Here is a 17,987-nt window from a genome sequence, read left to right as displayed (position 1 = left end):
TCAAGGCCAGATGGGAGCAGGGATGGAGGAGGAGGGGAGTGAGCCAGGCCCTCACCATCACCCGCTCCCAACCCATGCACACCACGCAGAGCCCCTGCCCTGACATACAAACGCACACAACACATGCCACAGTAACACACCCATGGGCATTCATGGCGACACTTCATGAACCACAGGGGCCAGGTTTTAGAGGGAGACATGCAAGGTCATATAAATAATTCCGCAAACACCTAGGCAAACCTTCTCTATCTACATAGTCCCTTACCCCTCTAAAGTCTCCCCAGGCACTGGGTTTTCCTTGCCAGCTGAGGAGACCTTAAGAATCCAAGAATATGGGGTAGGACAGCAGAGAGACTTTAGCTAAGAGAGGGTAAGGAGACAGACATACACACCTAAGACTGCCTGTGCCCTGCCAGATAACACCTACCACTCTGTTCCGCTTCTGGATGGTTCTCAAAACCTGGGGACCAGGGTGGAGGAAATCTGGGATGCTCGCCCTTGGTGGTGGCCTCAGAGCACTTTCTAGTTGCTTACAAATTATTCTTAGAGAAAAAGCGTATGGTGTCCAGTGGGCTCATTCAGCCAAAGGACAAAGAGAAGGCAAGAATAGGCTGCTCCAGGGAGCTCTGGGAACCTGGGGACCTGTGGTCTCACTGGTGACAGCCTACCCTTCACTGCTCCCCCAGATCCCTTCTATCTCAGAGGGTAGTGAAAAGAAGAATGTGGGTGTTGTGCCTCCTCTTCTGCCCACTGCCTTTCAAACACAGAGACCTAATTCTTTCTTCTTTCTTTCTTTCTTTTTCAGGGATCTATTCTTACATCTGGAAATCTGGAATGTTTGTCTTTTGCTGGGAAGGGTACAGATTTGAACATGGATACGATACAAGACAGAGCATTGGAAAAGCTGAAGGTAGAGTAGTCTGCTCTTTTTCTGGAACATCTCACTGGTTTAGGAGAAATATTTGGTTATTTTTATGTATGTGTTTATTTCTTTTTTTTTTAAGATTTTATTTTATTTATTTATTTATTTATTTATTTGACAGACAGAGATCACAAGTAGGCGGAGAGGGAAGCGGGGGGTCCGGGGAGAGCAGGCTCCCTGCTGGGCAGAGAGCCCAATGCAGGGCTCCATCCCAGGAACCTGAGACCATGACCAGAGCCGAAGGCAGAGGCTTTAACCCACTGAGCCACCCAGGCGCCCTATTTATTTCTTTTTAAGTAGGCTCCACACCCAACATGGGGCTCAAACTCATGACCCCAAGATCAAGAATCTCATGCTCTACTGACTGAGCCAGCCAAGTGCCCTGAGAAGAAATATTTAAAATTGTAAAGTTCTGGAGAATCTAGGATACAAGGTCACCATAGAGAAATAAGGAAATTTGATAATAATTCTAAGAGGAACCAAAGCTAATCAGCCTGACCAAAAATCACTGTGTTCTTTCCTTGGTCTTGTTACCTAGTCAGAAGGCATAGCCTCCTCTTTCTCAAGCTCACCTGGTAAGGTAAGGGGATGACTCAAGCCATCTTTATTCACCTGCTTGACAATTTCCTTCTCTAACTACCTGGAAGCCCTTTATTTATTTAATTTTTTAACAATTTTATTTATTTGTCAGGGAGAGAGAGAGCACAGCAGGGGGAGTGAGTGGCAGGCAGAAGGAGAAGCAGTTTCCTCTGCTGAGCAGGGAGCCCATGGGGGACTTGGTCCCAGGACCTTAACCAGTTGAGCCACCCATGCGTCCCATGGAAGTCCTTTATTCAGTGTAACCACCATCTTCCGTCTTTCCTTTAGCCTGTGACTTCCTGCTGTAGTTCCAGTAGAAAAGCCTATTTTTTAAAGGTCTTATTTTATTTTTTATTTATTTTTTTTTATTTTATTTTTTTAAAGATTTTATTTATTTATTTGACAGAGAGAAATCACAAGTAGGCAGAGAAGCAGGCAGAGAGAGAGAGAGGAGGAAGCAGGCTCCCTGCTGAGCAGAAAGCCCGATGTGGGGCTCGAACCCAGGACCTGGGATCATGACCTGAGCCGAAGGCAGTGGCTTAACCCACTGAGCCACCCAGGCGCCCCTATTTTTTATTTTTTAAAAGGTTTTGTTTATTTATTTGACAGAGAGAGAGAGATCACAAGTAGACAGAGAGGCAGGAAGGTGCGGGGGCGGGGGAGCAGACTCCCCGCTGAGCAGAGAGCCCTATGTGGGGCTTGATCCCAGGACCCTGAGATCATGACCTGAGCCGAAGGCAGAGGCTTAATCCACTGAGCCACTCAGGCACCCTATTCTATTTTTTTTTAATATATTTTTTAATTTATTCATTTGAGATAGAGAGCATGAGCAGAGGGAAAGGAAGAAGCAGACTCCCTGCTGAATGGGGAGTCCTGACAGGGGACTCTATCCCAGGACCCCAGGATCAAGATGGGAGTCCAAGGTAGATGCTCAACCAACTGCACCACCCAGGGGCCCCTAAAGAATTTTTTTTTTAAAGATTTTATTTAGGGGCTCCTGGGTGGCTCAGTGGGTTAAAGCCCCCTCTGCCTTTGGCTCAGGTCATGATCTCAGGGTCCTGGGATCCAGCCCAGCATCAGGGTCTCTGCTCAGCGGGGAGCCTGCTTCCTCCTCTCTCTCTGCCTGCTTCTCTGCCTACTTGTGATCTCTGTCTGTCAAATAAATAAATAAAATCTTAAAAAAAAAAAGATTTTATTTATTTATTTATTTGACAGAGAGAGATCACAAGCAGGCAGAGAGGCAGGCAGAGGGAGAGGGAGAAGCAGGCTCCCTGCTGATCAGAGAGCCCAATGAGGGGCTCAATCCCAGGACCCTGAGATCATGACCTGCGACCCCCTAAAGATTTTATTTTTAAGTATTCTCTACACCCAACATGGGGCTCGAATTCACAGCCCCTAAGATTGAGAGTCACATGCTTCACCTACTGAGCCAGCCAGGTGCCCTGAAAGGCTCACTCTTATAAAATAACAACACACCTGCCCTCAAGTAGCCCATAGGCTGAAGTTGGGAAGATTGTCTCTTCCAAAATAGGGTCCATGGTATGCTACGCAGAAGTAACTTAGTGCTTAGTACCCGGGACAGCAAAGCAGGGACACTAAAACAAACAAATTTTGAGACAGGGGTGCCTGGGAGGCTCAGTTATTAAGTGTCTGCTTCAGCTCAGGTCATGATCCCAGGGTCCTGGAATCGAGACCTGCATCAGGCTCCCTTCTCCCCGGGGAAGCTTGCTTCTCCCTCTGCCACTCCCCCTGCATGTGTTCCCTCTTTTGCTGTCTCTCTATCTCTGTGTCAAATAAATAAATAAAATCTTTTAAAAAATCTTTTTGAGACAAGTAATTTGTGTTTCATATTTTAAAAGCATTAGGGGTGCCTGGGTGGCTCAGTGGGTTAAACCTCTGCCTTCAGCTCAGGTCATCATCCCGGAGTCCTGGGATCGAGCCCCACATCGGGCTCTCTGCTCAGCAAGGAGCCTGCTCCCCCCACCCCTCTGCCTGCCACTCTGCCTACTTGTGATCTCTCTCTCTGTCAAATAAATAAAAAAATCTTAAAAAAAAATAAAAGCATTAAAGTAGTCATCATAAGAGAAATCAGAACTTTGCAGTACATCCTTATTTGTACTTATTTTACTTTTAGTATTGTTTCTATCTTGAAGCCCTTACGGTGGAGGTATACACCACAATCTTTTTGGACCTTAGGATCTTTAAGGCTCATAACTTCATCCAACTCAGTTCTGTGTGTTGACATAGCAGGAATGTTGATGTGTGCTGTGAAGAAGAAGGGATTCCAGAGAAAGCAAAACCCCTGGAGGAAAGGGAAGTGTGCAAAAGCTTCCAGACTTTTTCAGGAAAGACCTTTCTTAGATCTGCGAAGAAAATTGAGCAAGGCTCCTTAATACCACCAGGTGGCAGGAGTGAGCTGCTCAACAACTCCACCTAGTCCCTGGCTGGGCTTGTTGGGAGCAGAAGGTTGACACATTTTTGTTCCCGAGGTGGTGTGGGGTGGGGTATGGCAGAGCTACCAAAGCTGAGGCGAGGGCTGGGGTGGGAAGAACTCTCAGAAGCTTATGGTAGTGGTTCTCCTCCTTCCCCTGGTCTTGGCTCAGAGAGGACAAAGCTCTTGTCAAAGGTCTAAGGGTTTCCTGACTCCCAGGCCAGCATCCAGCAAACGTCTATTTCCTGCCCCACCTACCTGCCTGCCTTCCTTTCACAGATATTTCCTAAGCATCTAATATGCATCAGGTATATGTTAGAAGTGTCCCATGTAGCATTTAGCAAGAAGTGCGGTCTAGTAGAAGAGAACCGGGCAAATAGCTATGCTCCTATGACACTGGGAGGCAATTCGAGTAGTGATTAAGCGCACCCACTTGAAGTCAGGCAGATTACGGTATGAACTCAAGCTCACTTGCTAGTTGTACAAACTCAGCCTCAGTCTCCTTGTCTGTAGAATGGAAGCATATGACCCTTGCAGAAGACCAACAAGATGATGTATAAAATTCATGCCTAAAAACACTTTTTAAGTACAATAAGTAAAATTCATTGTCCGTTGTGTAGGTGGTGTAAGTGCTGAATGCTAGGGGAGCAGCACCCCAGTCAGACTTGAGGAGACTTCCTAGAGAACATTCAGTGTTGTAGAAATTTGAAGGATAAGTAGAAGGTACTTAGGAGAAGGAGGAGAGGTGGTTAAGTTGGGGGGGTGTTGGAGGAAGGTGAACAGGGAGGAATAGACAACTTTGGGGAGCATGGATGTGCACCCCTGGCTCACCAGCAACAGGGACAAGGAAAAGGCTAGCTTGCCACCTTCGAGGCTGGCATAGTCCAGACTCTCTCCACCAATCAACATACTTTTAGTGAGAACCTATTACGAGTCTCTTTCAAAGGCTATAAGAGATAACGAAGATAAATGAAAAATATGAAAGCCTGATCTTTGTGGCTCCTGGCTGGCTCAGTTGGTAGAGCATGCAACTTTTGATCTTGAGATTGTGACTGGAAGCCCCATGTTGGGTGTAGACATTACTTAAAAATAAAATCTTAAAAAAAAAAAAGTCTGACCTTTATTCTCATATGCCTTTAGAAACCAGGAAGAAGGGGCGCCTGGGTGGCTCAGTGGGTTAAGCCGCTGCCTTCGGCTCAGGTCATGATCCCAGGTCCTGGGTTCGAGCCCCGCATCGGGCTCTCTGCTCGGCAGGGAGCCTGCTTCCTCCTCTCTCTCTGCCTGCCTCTCTGCTTACTTGTGATTTCTCTCTGTCAAATAAATAAATAAAATCTTTAAAAAAAAAAAAAAAAAAAAAAAAAAAAAAAAAGAAACCAGGAAGAAGGGGCGCCTGGGTGGCTCAGTGGGTTAAAGCCTCTGCCTTCAGCTCAGGTCATGATCCCGGGGTCCTGGGATCGAGCCCCACATCGGGCTCTCTGCTCAGCAGGGAGCCTGCTTCCTCCTCTCTCTGACTGTCTCTCTGCCTGCTTGTAATCTCTGTCTGTCAAATAAATAAATCTTTATAAAAAAAAAAAAATAAAAAAATTAAAAAAAAAAAAAAAAAGAAACCAGGAAGAAGAAAGGGTAGGGACACCCAAACCCCCTAATCTGAACCTTGCTAGCCTGATCTCCTTGCCTCCAGCATTCTTACTAGTGGTCCCTCTTCTCTCACTGTATTAACACCCTGCCTGGGTGCTGTCCAATGAGTGGGCGGCGCACTCCCTACCACCTGCATTTTTTTTTTAAGATTTTATATATTTATTTGACAGACAGAGATCACAAGTAGGCAGAGAGGCAGGCAGAGAGAGAGAGAGAGAGAGAGAGAGCGAGGCAGGCTCCCTGCTGAGCAGAGAGCCCGATGTGGGGCTCAATCCCAGGACCCCGGGATCATGACCTGAGCCGAAGGCAGAGGCTTAACCCACTGAATCACCCAGGCGCCCCTACCACCCACATTTTTACACCACTCAAGAATGGCTAAAATAAACATGAACCCTACCTCTGAGGGGAAGAAACATATTAAGAGACAGTCTATTGATCAAACCAACATTTCTATAGTTCTCTTTTTTTTTTTTTTAAGATTTTTATTGATTTAACAGAGAGAGACACAGCAAGAGAGGGAACACAAGCGGGGGGTAGTGGGAGAGGGAGAAGCAGGGTTCCTGCTGAGCAGGGAGCCTGATGCAGGGCTCAATTCCAGGACCCTGGGATCATGACCTGAGCCGAAGGCAGATGATAATGACTGAGCCACCCAGGTGCCCCATTTCTATAGCTCTTTATAAGCTTACACCGGCGTTTCCCCTGTGTCAACTCATTTGGTCCTTACAAGCGCCTAATGGACTAGGCAGCATCCTTAGATCTTCTTATGAAGGAAAGAGACGTATAGAGCTGAAAAATGACTTGATTCCTTTGTCATCCTAAAAAATTAATGCTTTATCCTAAGGAAATTGGAGTTATTGAAGGCTGTGGAACTGGGAAGTGAAATGGCCAGATTTTTATTTAAAAACAAAAAAAAATCCTCTAAAAAAAGGGGGGATTGATACACCTGGGTGGCTCAGTTGGTTAAGTGACTGTCTTCAGGTCATGATCTTGGAGTCTTAGGATGGAGCCCCACGAAGGGCTCTCTGCTCATCAGGGAGTCTGCTTCTCCCTCTGCCCCTCACCCAGCTCCTGCTCGCTGTCTCTCTCTCTCTCCCAAATAAATAAAATAAAACCAAAACAAAAATTTTAAAAAATCCTTAGGTAGGATAACAATCATGATTTCCTACTCGGTTCAGGAGTTCGCAGGCTGAACTAAGTTCCCTTTATGTGTTCACTCTATCAACTGTGCAATTTCTATTTTCAAATTATCTAAACAGTTCATCACAGTCTAGTGAGATGGAGACTTTTGTATCTCACTCTTCTGCTTCCAGTCTTTTAGTGGTCCCCCTTACCCCAAGATAAAGTTCAGAGTTCTTTTTTTTTTTTTTTTAGATTTATTTATTTAGGGGCTCCTGGATGGCTCAGTCGTGTCTGCCTTCAGCTCAGGTCATGATTCCAAGGTCTTGGGATCGAGCCCCATATCCGGCTCCCTGCTCAGCGGGGAGCCTGCTTCTTCCTCTCCAGCTCCTCCTGCTTGTGTTCCCTGTCTCACCATCTCTCTCTGTCATAAATAAATAAAATCTTTAAAAAAATGTATGTATTTATTTGAGAGAGAGTGGTTAGGGGCAGAGGGAGACCTTCGAGCAGACTCCCCTCTGAACGCAGAACCCCACACGGGGCTCAGTCCCACGACTCTGAGATCACGACCTGAGCTGAAACCAAGAGTTGGATACTTAACCTACTGTGCCACCCAGAAGCCCCTGAAGTCGAGTGCTTAATGAATCCTACAATTCCTCCCCGTCCTGCCTTACCTTTGATTCATTCATCCATTCAACCTTTACCAAGTGTCTATTATGAGCCAGGCATTCTAGCAGTCAGTGGAAACTGAGGCAAATAAGAGCAGCAGTCTTTGTTCCTGAGAAGCTTACGATCTTTTAGGGAAACAAAAGTTAAATGAGTAATTACAGGGTTGGTTATATGGGACCTAAGGCTCTTTCAGGATCTGGGGGAAGGAAGGATTCCCTGAGGACACGACAATTAAACTGAGTCCAGAAGGATGAGAGGAAGTTAGGTGGGGGTGGAGAGAGACAGGGGGATTCCCGGCAAAAGGACTCTGGCTTGAGGAAGATCATGACACACTGGAAGGACACGTATAGGCAAGAGAGGAGGAGACTGTGGCTGAACTTGCAGACCAGATGACTCAGAACCTTGAAGGTCAAGTTAAGGTAGGAGCACTTTATTCCCAGGGTTCTGGAAAGCCTTGAAAAGATTTAAGCAGGAGAGTGTAATATAAACAGATGAGAGTTTTCATACCCCCCCCTTTTTTTAAGTGATTTCTACACCAAACGGGGGCTCAAATTCCTAACTCTGAGATTGAGAGTCACGCGCTCTTCTGACTGAGTCAGGCCGGCAACAAAGAGCTGAGAGTCTTTAAGAAGGATCTGGTAGGTGTTCTGGGCACCACAGATTGGATTTGGGTGTTTCCAAATCTCATCAGCCTTGGGTTTACAGATAATACTTTGGGGTCTTTTACCAATGGTAAATCTATCACCTATAACCTGTTGGTGTTCAATAAATGACTGGAATGTGACCCTATTTACAAATTTCTAGGGATAGCAGAATTCCTCACTGCTGTTGGATCATTCAATAAACATTATTGGGGGGCTATTTTTGTGCCCAGCACAGGTCCAGGTGCTGGGGATATAAAGATAAATGAGACCTTACTCAATGTACAAAAAAGAGAAAGAAATTGGATCCGTAAAAAAAAGTTTTATTTCATAGATAACAACAACAGAGTCAAAAGTCAACTGACAAGAAAATATTTTCAATTTCTTTAAATGATTAGTATATTGTATTTATGTATATTTAAAAGTGTAAAATAGCGGTGCCCACATCAGGCTCTCTGCTTGGTGGGGAGCCTGCTTCTCCCTCTCCCTCTGCTGCTCCCCCTGCTTGTGCACTCTCTCTCTTGCTGTCACTCAGTCAAATAAATAAATAAATAAATAGATAGATAGATAGATAGATAGATAAATAAATAAATGAAGTGTAACAGCAGGGGCGCCTGGGTGGTTCAGTGGGTTAAGCCTCTGCCTTTGGCTGAGGGCCTGATCTCAGGGTCTTGGGATCCAGCCCAGAGGGATCTCTGCTCAGCGGGGAGCCTGCTTCCTTCTCTCTCTCTGCCTGCCTCTCTGCCTACTTGTGATCTCTCTCTCTCTCTGTCAAATAAATAAAATAAAATCTTAAAAAAAAAAAAAAAAGACGAAGTGTAACAGCAGCTTTGGAAAACAGTTTGGTAGTTTCTTATAAACATATATTTACCATAAGACCCAGCCATTCCAATCCTAGGTATTTACCCAAGAGAAATAAAAACATATCTACACAGACTCTTACATGGGATTCATAGATGCTTTATTCATAAAATCAAAATATAGGAAATACCTCAAACATCCATCAAAAGGTGAGCGGAGGGGCACCTGGGTAACTGAGTGGGTTAAGCCTCCGCCTTCGGCTCCGGTCCCGATCTTGGTTGGGGTCCTGGGATCAAGCCCCGCATCCGGCTCTCTTGCTTGGCGGGGAGCCTGCTTCTCTCTGCCAGCTTCCCTGTCTGCTTGTGATCTCTCTCTCTCTGTGTCAAATAAATAAATAAAATATTAAAAAAAAAAAAAAAGGTGAGGGCGCCTGGGTGGCTCAGTGGGTTAAGCCGCTGCCTTCGGCTCAGGTCATGATCCCAGGTCCTGGGTTCGAGCCCCACGTCGGGCTTTCTGCTCAGCGGGGAGCCTGCTTCCTCCTCTCTCTCTGCCTGCCTCTCTGCTTACTTGTGATTTCTCTCTGTCAAATAAATAAATAAAATCTTTAAAAAAAAAAAAAAAAAGGTGAGTGGATGAAGGCGACTGCCTGGCTCAGTTACTGCAGCCAGTAACTCTTGATCTCCCGCATTGTAAGTTCGAACCCCTCACTGGGCATAGAGATTTATTTATTTATTTGTTTGTTTATTTATTAAGATTTAAATTATTTATTTAGAAGAGAGAGTGAGAGTGAGCATGAGTGGGGGGAGAGGCAGAGGGAGAAGGAGACACTCTGCTGAGCAAGGAGCCTGATGTGGGGATTGAGACCAGGACCCCAGGATCATGCCCTGAGCCAAAGGCAGATGCTTAACCGACTCAGCCACCCAGGTGCCCCATAAATGAATCTTTTTATTTATTTTTTTTTAAAGATTTTATTTATTTATTTGACAGAGAGAGATCACAAGTAGACGGAGAGGCAGGCAGAGAGAGAGAGAGAGGGAAGCAGGCCTCTCGCTGAGCAGAGAGCCCGATGTGGGACTCGATCCCAGGACCCTGAGATCATGACCTAAGCCGAAGGCAGCGGCTTAACCCACTGAGCCACCCAGGCGCCCCGAATCTTTTTATTTTGATTTTTTAAAGATTTTACTTTTTTGGGGCACCTGGGTGGTTCAGTGGGTTAAAGCCTCTGCTTTTGGCTCGGGTCATGATCCCGGGGTCCTGGGATCGAGCCCAGAGTCGGGCTCTCTGCTCAGCCAGGAGCCTGCTTACCCCCCTCTCTCTATCTGCCTGCCTCTCTGCCTACTTGTGATCTCTGCCTGTCAAATAAATAAATAAAATCTTAAAAAAAAAAAAAAGATTTTACTTTTTTATCTGAGAGAAATGAGAGTAAGAGGGACAAGCAGGGGTGAGGGGAGGAGCAGAGGGAGAGAGAGAAGCAGACTCCCCACTAAGCAGGGAGCCTGACTCAGGACTCAATTCCGGGACCCTGGGATCATGACTTGAGCCAAAGGCAGACACTTAAGCAACTGAACCACTCCCGCTCCCCTAAATAAATCTTAAAAAAAAAAAAAAAGTGAAAAGGGACGCCTGGGACGCAGTTAATTTTATCTCAAAAACCAAAACAGAACAAAAGACAATTGACAGGGAAAAAATATTTGACGTATTTTAACAAAGAATTTCTCTGGTTTCTTGTTTTTTTTTGTTTAGAGATTTTATTTATTTGACAGAGACAGTGTGAGCACAATCATGGAGAGAGTCAGGCAGCATGAGAGGGAGAAGCAGACTCCCCGCAGAGCAGGGAGACAGATGAGGGACTCCATTCCAGGACACCAGGATCATGACCTGAGCCCAAGGCAGATGGTCAACCAACTGAGCCACCCAGGTGCCCCTCGTTTCTTAAGTTTTTAATTCCTTCATTAACATACAGTGTTATATTAGTTTCAGGTGTACAATGTAGTGATTCAATAATTCACACATCACCTGGTGCTCATTACAGCAAGTTCACGACTTAATCCCCATCCCCTGTTTCACCCATTCCCCCCACTGAACTCCCTCCCTTCTGGTAACCACGTTTGTTCTCTATAATTAAGAGTCTATTGTTGTTGTTGTTTTTTAATTTGTCTTTCTCTCTTTTTTTCCCCTTTGCTCTTTTGCTTTGTTTCTTAAATTCCCCCTAGGAATGAAATCCTGTGGTATTTGTCTTTCCCCGACTTATTCCACTTAGCATTATGCTCTCTAGATCCACCCACGTCCTTGCAGATGGATTTTTTTAAGACTTGATTTTTTTAAGTAATCTCTATACCCAATGTGGGACTTGAACTCAAAACCCCGAGATCAAGAGAGACCGAGTTGCATGCTTCACTGACATGTATGTGTATATATATATACATGTATGTGTGCACATATTGTTTTTGTATTTTTTTTTAAAGTAGGCTCCCTGCCCAATGTGGGACTTGAACTCACAACCCAAGATCAAGAGTCAGAAGATTCTGACTGAGCCAGCCAGGAATCCCTCGTTGCAAGTGGATTTTAACAAAGAATTGATATCTAATGTACATAAAGAACTTTTTTTTTTTTTAAGAGTTTATTTATTTTGGGGCGCCTGGGTGGCTCAGTGGGTTAAGCTGCTGCCTTCGGCTCAGGTCATGATCTCAGAGTCCTGGGATCGAGCCCCGCATCGGGCTCTCTGCTCAGCAGGGAGCCTGCTTCCTCCTCTCTCTCTGCCTGCCTCTCTGCCTGCTTGTGATCTCTCTGTCAAATAAATAAATAAAATCTTTAAAAAAAAAAATAAAATAAAATAAAAAAAAAGAGTTTATTTATTTGACAGACAGAGATCACAAGCAGGCAGAGAGAGAGAGGAGGAAGCAGGCTCCCTGCTAAGTAGAGAGCCCAACTCGGTGCTCAATCCCAGGACGCTGGGATCATGACCTGAGCTGAAGGCAGAGGCTTTAACCCACTGAGCCACCCAGGCGCCCCCAGACTGACAATTTTTAAAATTGGTGAGAATTTGGGAAACGATCACTTTCACAGTGCAGGTATGAATGTAACTGGAAATATTTGGGGGAGATTTTTTTTTTTAAGATTTCATTTATTTGACAGAGAAAGAGAGATCACAAGTAGGCAGAAAGCGAGAAGGGAAGCAGGCTCTCTACCGAGCAGAAAGCCCGATGTGGGGCTAGATTCCAGGACCCTGAGATCACGACCCAAGTCGAAGGCAGAGGCTTAACCCACTGAGCCACCTAGGGGCCCCCTGGGGAGATATTTTGGAAGCATATCAAAATTTTCTATGTGCATAATCTTGACTGGACAATTCTACTTATTGGATCTATACTGATATGTTTTTTTTTAATTTTTTTAAAGATTTTTATTTATTTATTTGTCAGAGAGAGAGAGGGAGAGAGAGCAAGCACAGGCAGACAGAATGGCAGGCAGAGGCAGAGAGAGAAGCAGGCTCCCTGATGAGCAAGGAGCCCGATGTGGGACTCGATCCCAGGACGCCGGGATCACGACCTGAGCCGAAGGCAGCTGCCCAACCAACGGAGCCACCCAGGCGTCCCTATACTGATAATATGTATTGAGTGCATAGTGTATGCTGGGATTCTGACCATAGCTCAACTATTCTATGGCATAAATACTTTTTTTTTTTTTTTACAATTGATTTATTTGAGAGAGTGAGAGCACCTGTGAGGGAGCGGGGCAAGGCGAGAGGGAGAGAAGCAAACTCCCCAGGGAGCGTGGAGCCCAACTTGGGGCTCTATCTCATGAGATCAGGACCTGAGCTGAAATCAGGAGTCTGACGCCCAACTGACAGAGCCACCCAGGAGCCCTGGAATAAATACTCCTGTTTCTGCATTTTACAAATGAAGGTTAAGTGACTTGCCCAGGGGTCATGCAACTAGTAAGTGACAGAGTCAGGAATCACAACCATGGTGTCTCTCCAGAATCTGTGCTCTTAAGCATTCTGCTCTGCCTTTCCCCAGTCTCCTAAATGCCATATGTAGGCACATATACATACGTATGAAGATATTTGCTGTGGGAGAGTTTGAAAAATCAACAACTGCTGGTACCTGGGTGGCTCAGTTGGTTAAGAATCTGCCTTCACATCAGGATCCCTACTCAGGGTGCCTGGGTGGCTCAGTGGATTAAAGCCTCCACCTTCGGCTCATGTCATGATCTCAGGGTCCTGGGATGGAGCCCCACATGAGGTTCTCTGCTCAGCAGGGAGTCTGCTTCTCCCTCTTACTCTGTCCTCCCGCCCCCCATGCTCACTCGCACTCTCTCCAGCTCACACTCTCTCTCAAATAAAATCTTTAAAAATTTTTAAATTTGGGGCGCCTGGGTGGCTCAGTGGGTTAAGCTGCTGCTTTCGGCTCAGGTCATGATCTCAGGGTCCTGGGATCGAGCCCCGCATCGGGCTCTCTGCTCAGCAAGGAGCCTGCTTCCTCCTCTCTCTCTGCCTGCCTCTCTGCCTGCTTGTGATCTCTGTCTGTCAAATAAATAAATAAAATCTTTAAAAAAAAAAAAATTAAATTTAATTTTTTTTTGTTGTTGTTAAAGATTTTATTTATTTATTTGACAGAGAGAGACCACAAGTAGATGGAGAGGCAGGCAGAGAGAGAGAGAGAGAGAGAGAGGGAAGCAGGCTCCCCGCTGAGCAGAGAGCCCAACGCAGGACTCGATCCCAGGACCCCGAGATCATGACCCGAGCTGAAGGCAGCGGCTCAACCCACTGAGCCACCCAGGCGCCCCTTAAAATTTAATTTAATTTAAAAAATGAAATATTAAAAAAGAGTGAGATAGGGGCACCTGGGTGGTCAGAGGTTTAAGCCTCTGCCTTCAGCACAGGTCATGGTTTCAGCATCTTGGGATCGAGCCCCGTGTTGGGCTCTCTGCTCAGCAGGGAGCCTGCTTCTCCCTCTCTCTGCCTGCCTCTGTGCCTACTTGTGATCTCTGTCTGTCAAATAAATAAACAAAATCTTTTAAAAAAGAGGGAAAGAAAACAAAAAGAATTAAAAAAAGAGTGAGAGAAAGAAAACAAAAAGAATTTTAAAAAGAGTGAGATAAACTAACATGAAAAGATCTTTAACGGATTTTGTTAAGTAAAAAAAAGCGAGCTGTAGAATAATACTTATACTACCTATTTACATAAAAATACCAATAATGAAGAGATATGTGTGAACAAAGTTAAGTATGCTCAAAAGAGCAGAGGACTTTTTCTATTTTATTCACTGATGTGTCTTCATTGTCATAACAGAATGGTGCCTGGCACATAGTAGATATGGGGTAAATATCTGTTGGAAGTATATAAATATATGTAAATGCATAGAATAGGGACTGAAAAGCTCCAAACCAAACTGTGACCTGGTGAAGGTGTTTCCCTACTTTGGGAAGAGAGAGAAAAGTGTGTGCAGGATACATCAGTGAAGGGAGGTGTTGTGTACTCCCCCAAACTTCTGGCTGTTTGAACCTTACAGAAAGAGATGATGTTTGTGTGTTACTCAAGTAAAGTAAAACAAAATCCAAACAGATTTGGATTGGAAGGATGGGTCAGTTGGTGGGGGGTGAGGGGCACCTGGCTGGCACAGTTGGTAGAGCATTTGACCTCTTGATCTCCGGGTCATAAGTTCAAGCCCCACTTTGGGCACGGAGCCCACTTTAAAAAAATTAAATAGGGGATTAAGGACTACACTTGTGATGAGCACCAGGTGTTGCATGGAAGTGTTGAATCACTATCTTGTGCACCAGAAACTAATATTACACCATATGTTGACTATTTTTTTTTAACCTTTTTAAGATTTAGGGGCACCTGGGTGGCTCAGTCAGTTAAGCGTCTGCCTTCTGCTCAGGTCATGATCCTGGGATCCTGGGATTGAGTCTTACATGGGGCTCCCTGCTCAGTGGGGAGTCTGCTTCTCTCTCCCTGTCTGCCTGCCATTCCCCCTGTTCCTGCTCTTTCTGTTTCTGACAAATAAACAAAATCTCAAAAAAAAAAAAAAAATTAGGTAATCTCTTTACCCACTTGGTGCTCAAACTTACAACCCTAAGATCAAGAGTCACAAACTCTACCAACTGAGTGAGCCTGGGCCGACAAATTGGAATTTAAGTTAAAAAAAAATTTTTTTTTTAAAGATTTTATTTATTTATTTGACAGAGATCACAAGTAGGCAGAGAGGCAGACAGAGAGAGAGAGGAGGAAGCAGGCTCCGTGCTGAGCAGAGAACCCGATGCGGGGCTCGATCCCAGGACCCTGGGATCATGACCTGAGCCGAAAGCAGAGGCTTTAACCCACTGAGCCACCCAGGCGCCCCAAGTTAAAAATTTTTAAAAATGTTCTTTTTCATACACATACAGATTAAACAGATTAAACATATTAAAACAGATTAAAATAACAATAACAACAACCACAATGAAAGCAAAATTGTCTTGCCACATTTTCATTTATTTCTCTTCAACCCTTCCAGATAAGTAATAATAGCCTCACTTTATAGATGTGGCAACCAAGGCTCAGCCTGGTTAAGCAACTCGCCTCATGTAGTCCAGGAATTAAGCCTGGATGTGAACTCTGACCTGTAGCTTCAACAACCGAGGTTCACTTCTCTCCACTATGTTTATAAATGTACAAATAAAATGTGGAAGGCTGCAAGGGGGGAGACAGCACAGGTTGCAATGGGGGTACGTGGAGAACCATGGACAGTTTTAGGGAGAGAAGGGATATTTCTGGAAAGGGTTCCAGAGATGAAGTTTGATTACAGACTTGAGAAGTGAGTTCCTGGGGCCCCTGGGTGGCTCAGTGGATTAAGCCTCTGCCTTTGGCTCAGGTCAAGATCTCAGGGTCCTGGGATCAAGCCCCACATTGGGGTCTCTGCTCAGGAGGGAGGCTGTCTCCCCCTGCCCCCCCCCCCCGCCTGCCTCTCTGCCTATTTGTGATCTCTGTCTGTCAAATAAGTAAATAAAATCTTAAAAAAAAAAATCACACAGGTTGAGAGGCAGGAAGTTCCCCCGCCTACTGTCTCCCTCCTCAGCCTTGGTCAGAAGCCAGCTCCAGGGGAGATTGCCCAATTTTGCCTGAGTCCTTTCCTGGCTGGTCAAGAAATGGGTGACTTGGGGAGTGGGGGAGATTGTCTCCCCTCAAGTCGGCTACCACCACCCAGAAAGTGATTCTAAAAAGGCTCTGTGAAGGAAGCCTCAGACTTCTACTTCTGTCCTCTAAACCACCAAATCTTGAGCTGTGTGGCAAGAGGTGGCATGTCTTTGGCACTGTGCCATAAGCTGATGTGGCAAAGGGAAAAGAGGAGAGAAAGGCGAGAAGACGTGTACTCCAGCAGAAAGAAAAGGAGGCCATGGGCCTGATACTGGGTATGCAAAAGGAGAAAGCACTCAATGGGTATTTTAACTATTATGAGTATTTAATTAAAAAATGTTAGCCGCTTATAATTTAAAAGTGATTTAAATCAGGGGCGCCTGGGTGGCTCAGTGGGTTAAAGCCTTTGCCTTTGGCTGAGGTCCTGGTCCCAGGGTACTGGGATCGAGCCCTGGGTGGGGCTCTCTGCTCAGCAGGGAGCCTGCTTCCTTCCTTTCCTCTCTCTCTGACTGCCTCTTCTGCCTACTTGTGATCTCTGTCTGTCAAGTAAATAAATAAAATCTTAAAAAAAAAAAGTGATTTAAATCAGAATAGAGGGAAACAGGCTCCCTGCTGAGCAGAGAGCCCTGGAAGTGGGCTCCATCCCAGGACCCTGAGATCATGACCCAAGCCGAAGGCAGAGGCCCAACCCACTGAGCCACCCAGGTGCCCCCCAATTATTCCTTTTTAAAAGTATTATAAGATAAATTACAGGCATGAGGGGCGCTTGGATGGCGTAGTCCGCAGAGTATGTGACTTGATCTCAGGATCATTGAGTTTGAGCCCCACGTGGGGAGTAGCATTCACTCAAATAAAAAATAAAAAAATAATTTATAGACATGACATTAAAAAAAAAACCTTAAATATTTCACTATGCTAATAATGACATGTCCTTATATAATCCCAACACTATTATCATGCCCCCCAAATTATCAATCATTCCTTAATATCATGTAATACCCAGTCCTCATTCACACTTTCCCAACTGTCCCCAGTAACGTTTTTTTACAAGTGATTTGTTCAAAATAGGATTATATTGCATGTGACTCTTTTGCCTCTTAAGTCTCTTTTAAGCAAGAACAGCCCTTCCTCCTCTTTTTCCATGCCCTTGACTTGTTGAATAAACAGTCAATTGCCCTGTAGAATGTCCTACCTTTGGGATTTTTCTTATTTGTTTGTGTTTCCACTTACCTTATTCTGCCAGCCCCCATATTTTCTGCAAGCCAGTGATTAGATGTAAGGACTCCTTTAGATTCAGGCTCAATGCTTTTGGAAAGACAACTTGTTAGGTGATGCGGTGTTCTCCATATTACATTACATCAGGCACACATAATGCACATGTCAGGGGTGGTCTGACTCAGTGTTTTTGAAGCTGGGAGGAGGCTGAGCCTGAGGGGACCTAGGCAGTCAATCCCCTGTGGACTGGGAAGCCGAGCTCTGGCTGAACCCCACCCTGCAGGGCTGCTGGTGTGTACCAGCAACAAGGGGGCTGAGTTCTGGGGGGAGGCACTGAGAAAAGCAACAGCTTGAAGCTGGCAGCTTGGATTGGCTCAGTCTTAGAGCAGGATTGAGCAGAGTTCTGGGACACAGGCAGATACCACACACACAGCCTCCCTTAGTCCTGAAGGTGGAGACTAAGCAGGCAAAATTCCCCAGGATTGGGGCTGGAACCATTCCAGGACCCGTTCATGCTGTCCTGCACTCTCCACTGCAGAGAGCAAGAAACCTTCCTCTTTAGCTCTGGGCCCGTCGGTAATGGGCCTGGTAGTGCTGTGGCTCAGAAAAATTCCTGACTCTACTAGTTCAGTTTTTCTTGTTCCCTGGCTTCCAGGTCCTGCCTTACAGTACTTTTTTTTTTTTTTTCTTGCTTTTAAGCTTTAGAGTGTCAGTACTTGAAAGAAGCTTGTGTACCATCTAAGCTAGCCCGTCACTGAAGAAATTCCATTCTTCCTTAGAAATAGCTCCATGTTAGATGGTGAAACCAGAAGGTACAGTTTATTTCCCCAGACTTCAATCATTCCCACTCCACCTGCA

The 17,987-nt window shown here is 45.3% G+C and overlaps 1 protein-coding gene across 1 annotated transcript in view; it reads right to left on the bottom strand.

The window, feature by feature from the left end:
• The window catches only part of SP7 (Sp7 transcription factor), a 35,530-nt gene extending 17,543 nt beyond the window's left edge, over positions 1 to 17,987 (bottom strand). Inside the window, exon 1 of the mRNA XM_047743394.1 lies at positions 17,145 to 17,987. The gene's annotated coding sequence lies outside the window, so the exon portion shown is untranslated. The remainder of the gene's footprint in view (positions 1 to 17,144) is intronic.

Source organism: Lutra lutra, chromosome 8 (genome assembly GCF_902655055.1).
Source record: "Lutra lutra chromosome 8, mLutLut1.2, whole genome shotgun sequence".
NCBI classification, from domain to species: Eukaryota; Metazoa; Chordata; class Mammalia; order Carnivora; family Mustelidae; genus Lutra; species Lutra lutra.
Note: the sequence above shows the minus strand (reverse complement) of the source record. Positions and strands in the feature narration are given on the sequence as shown.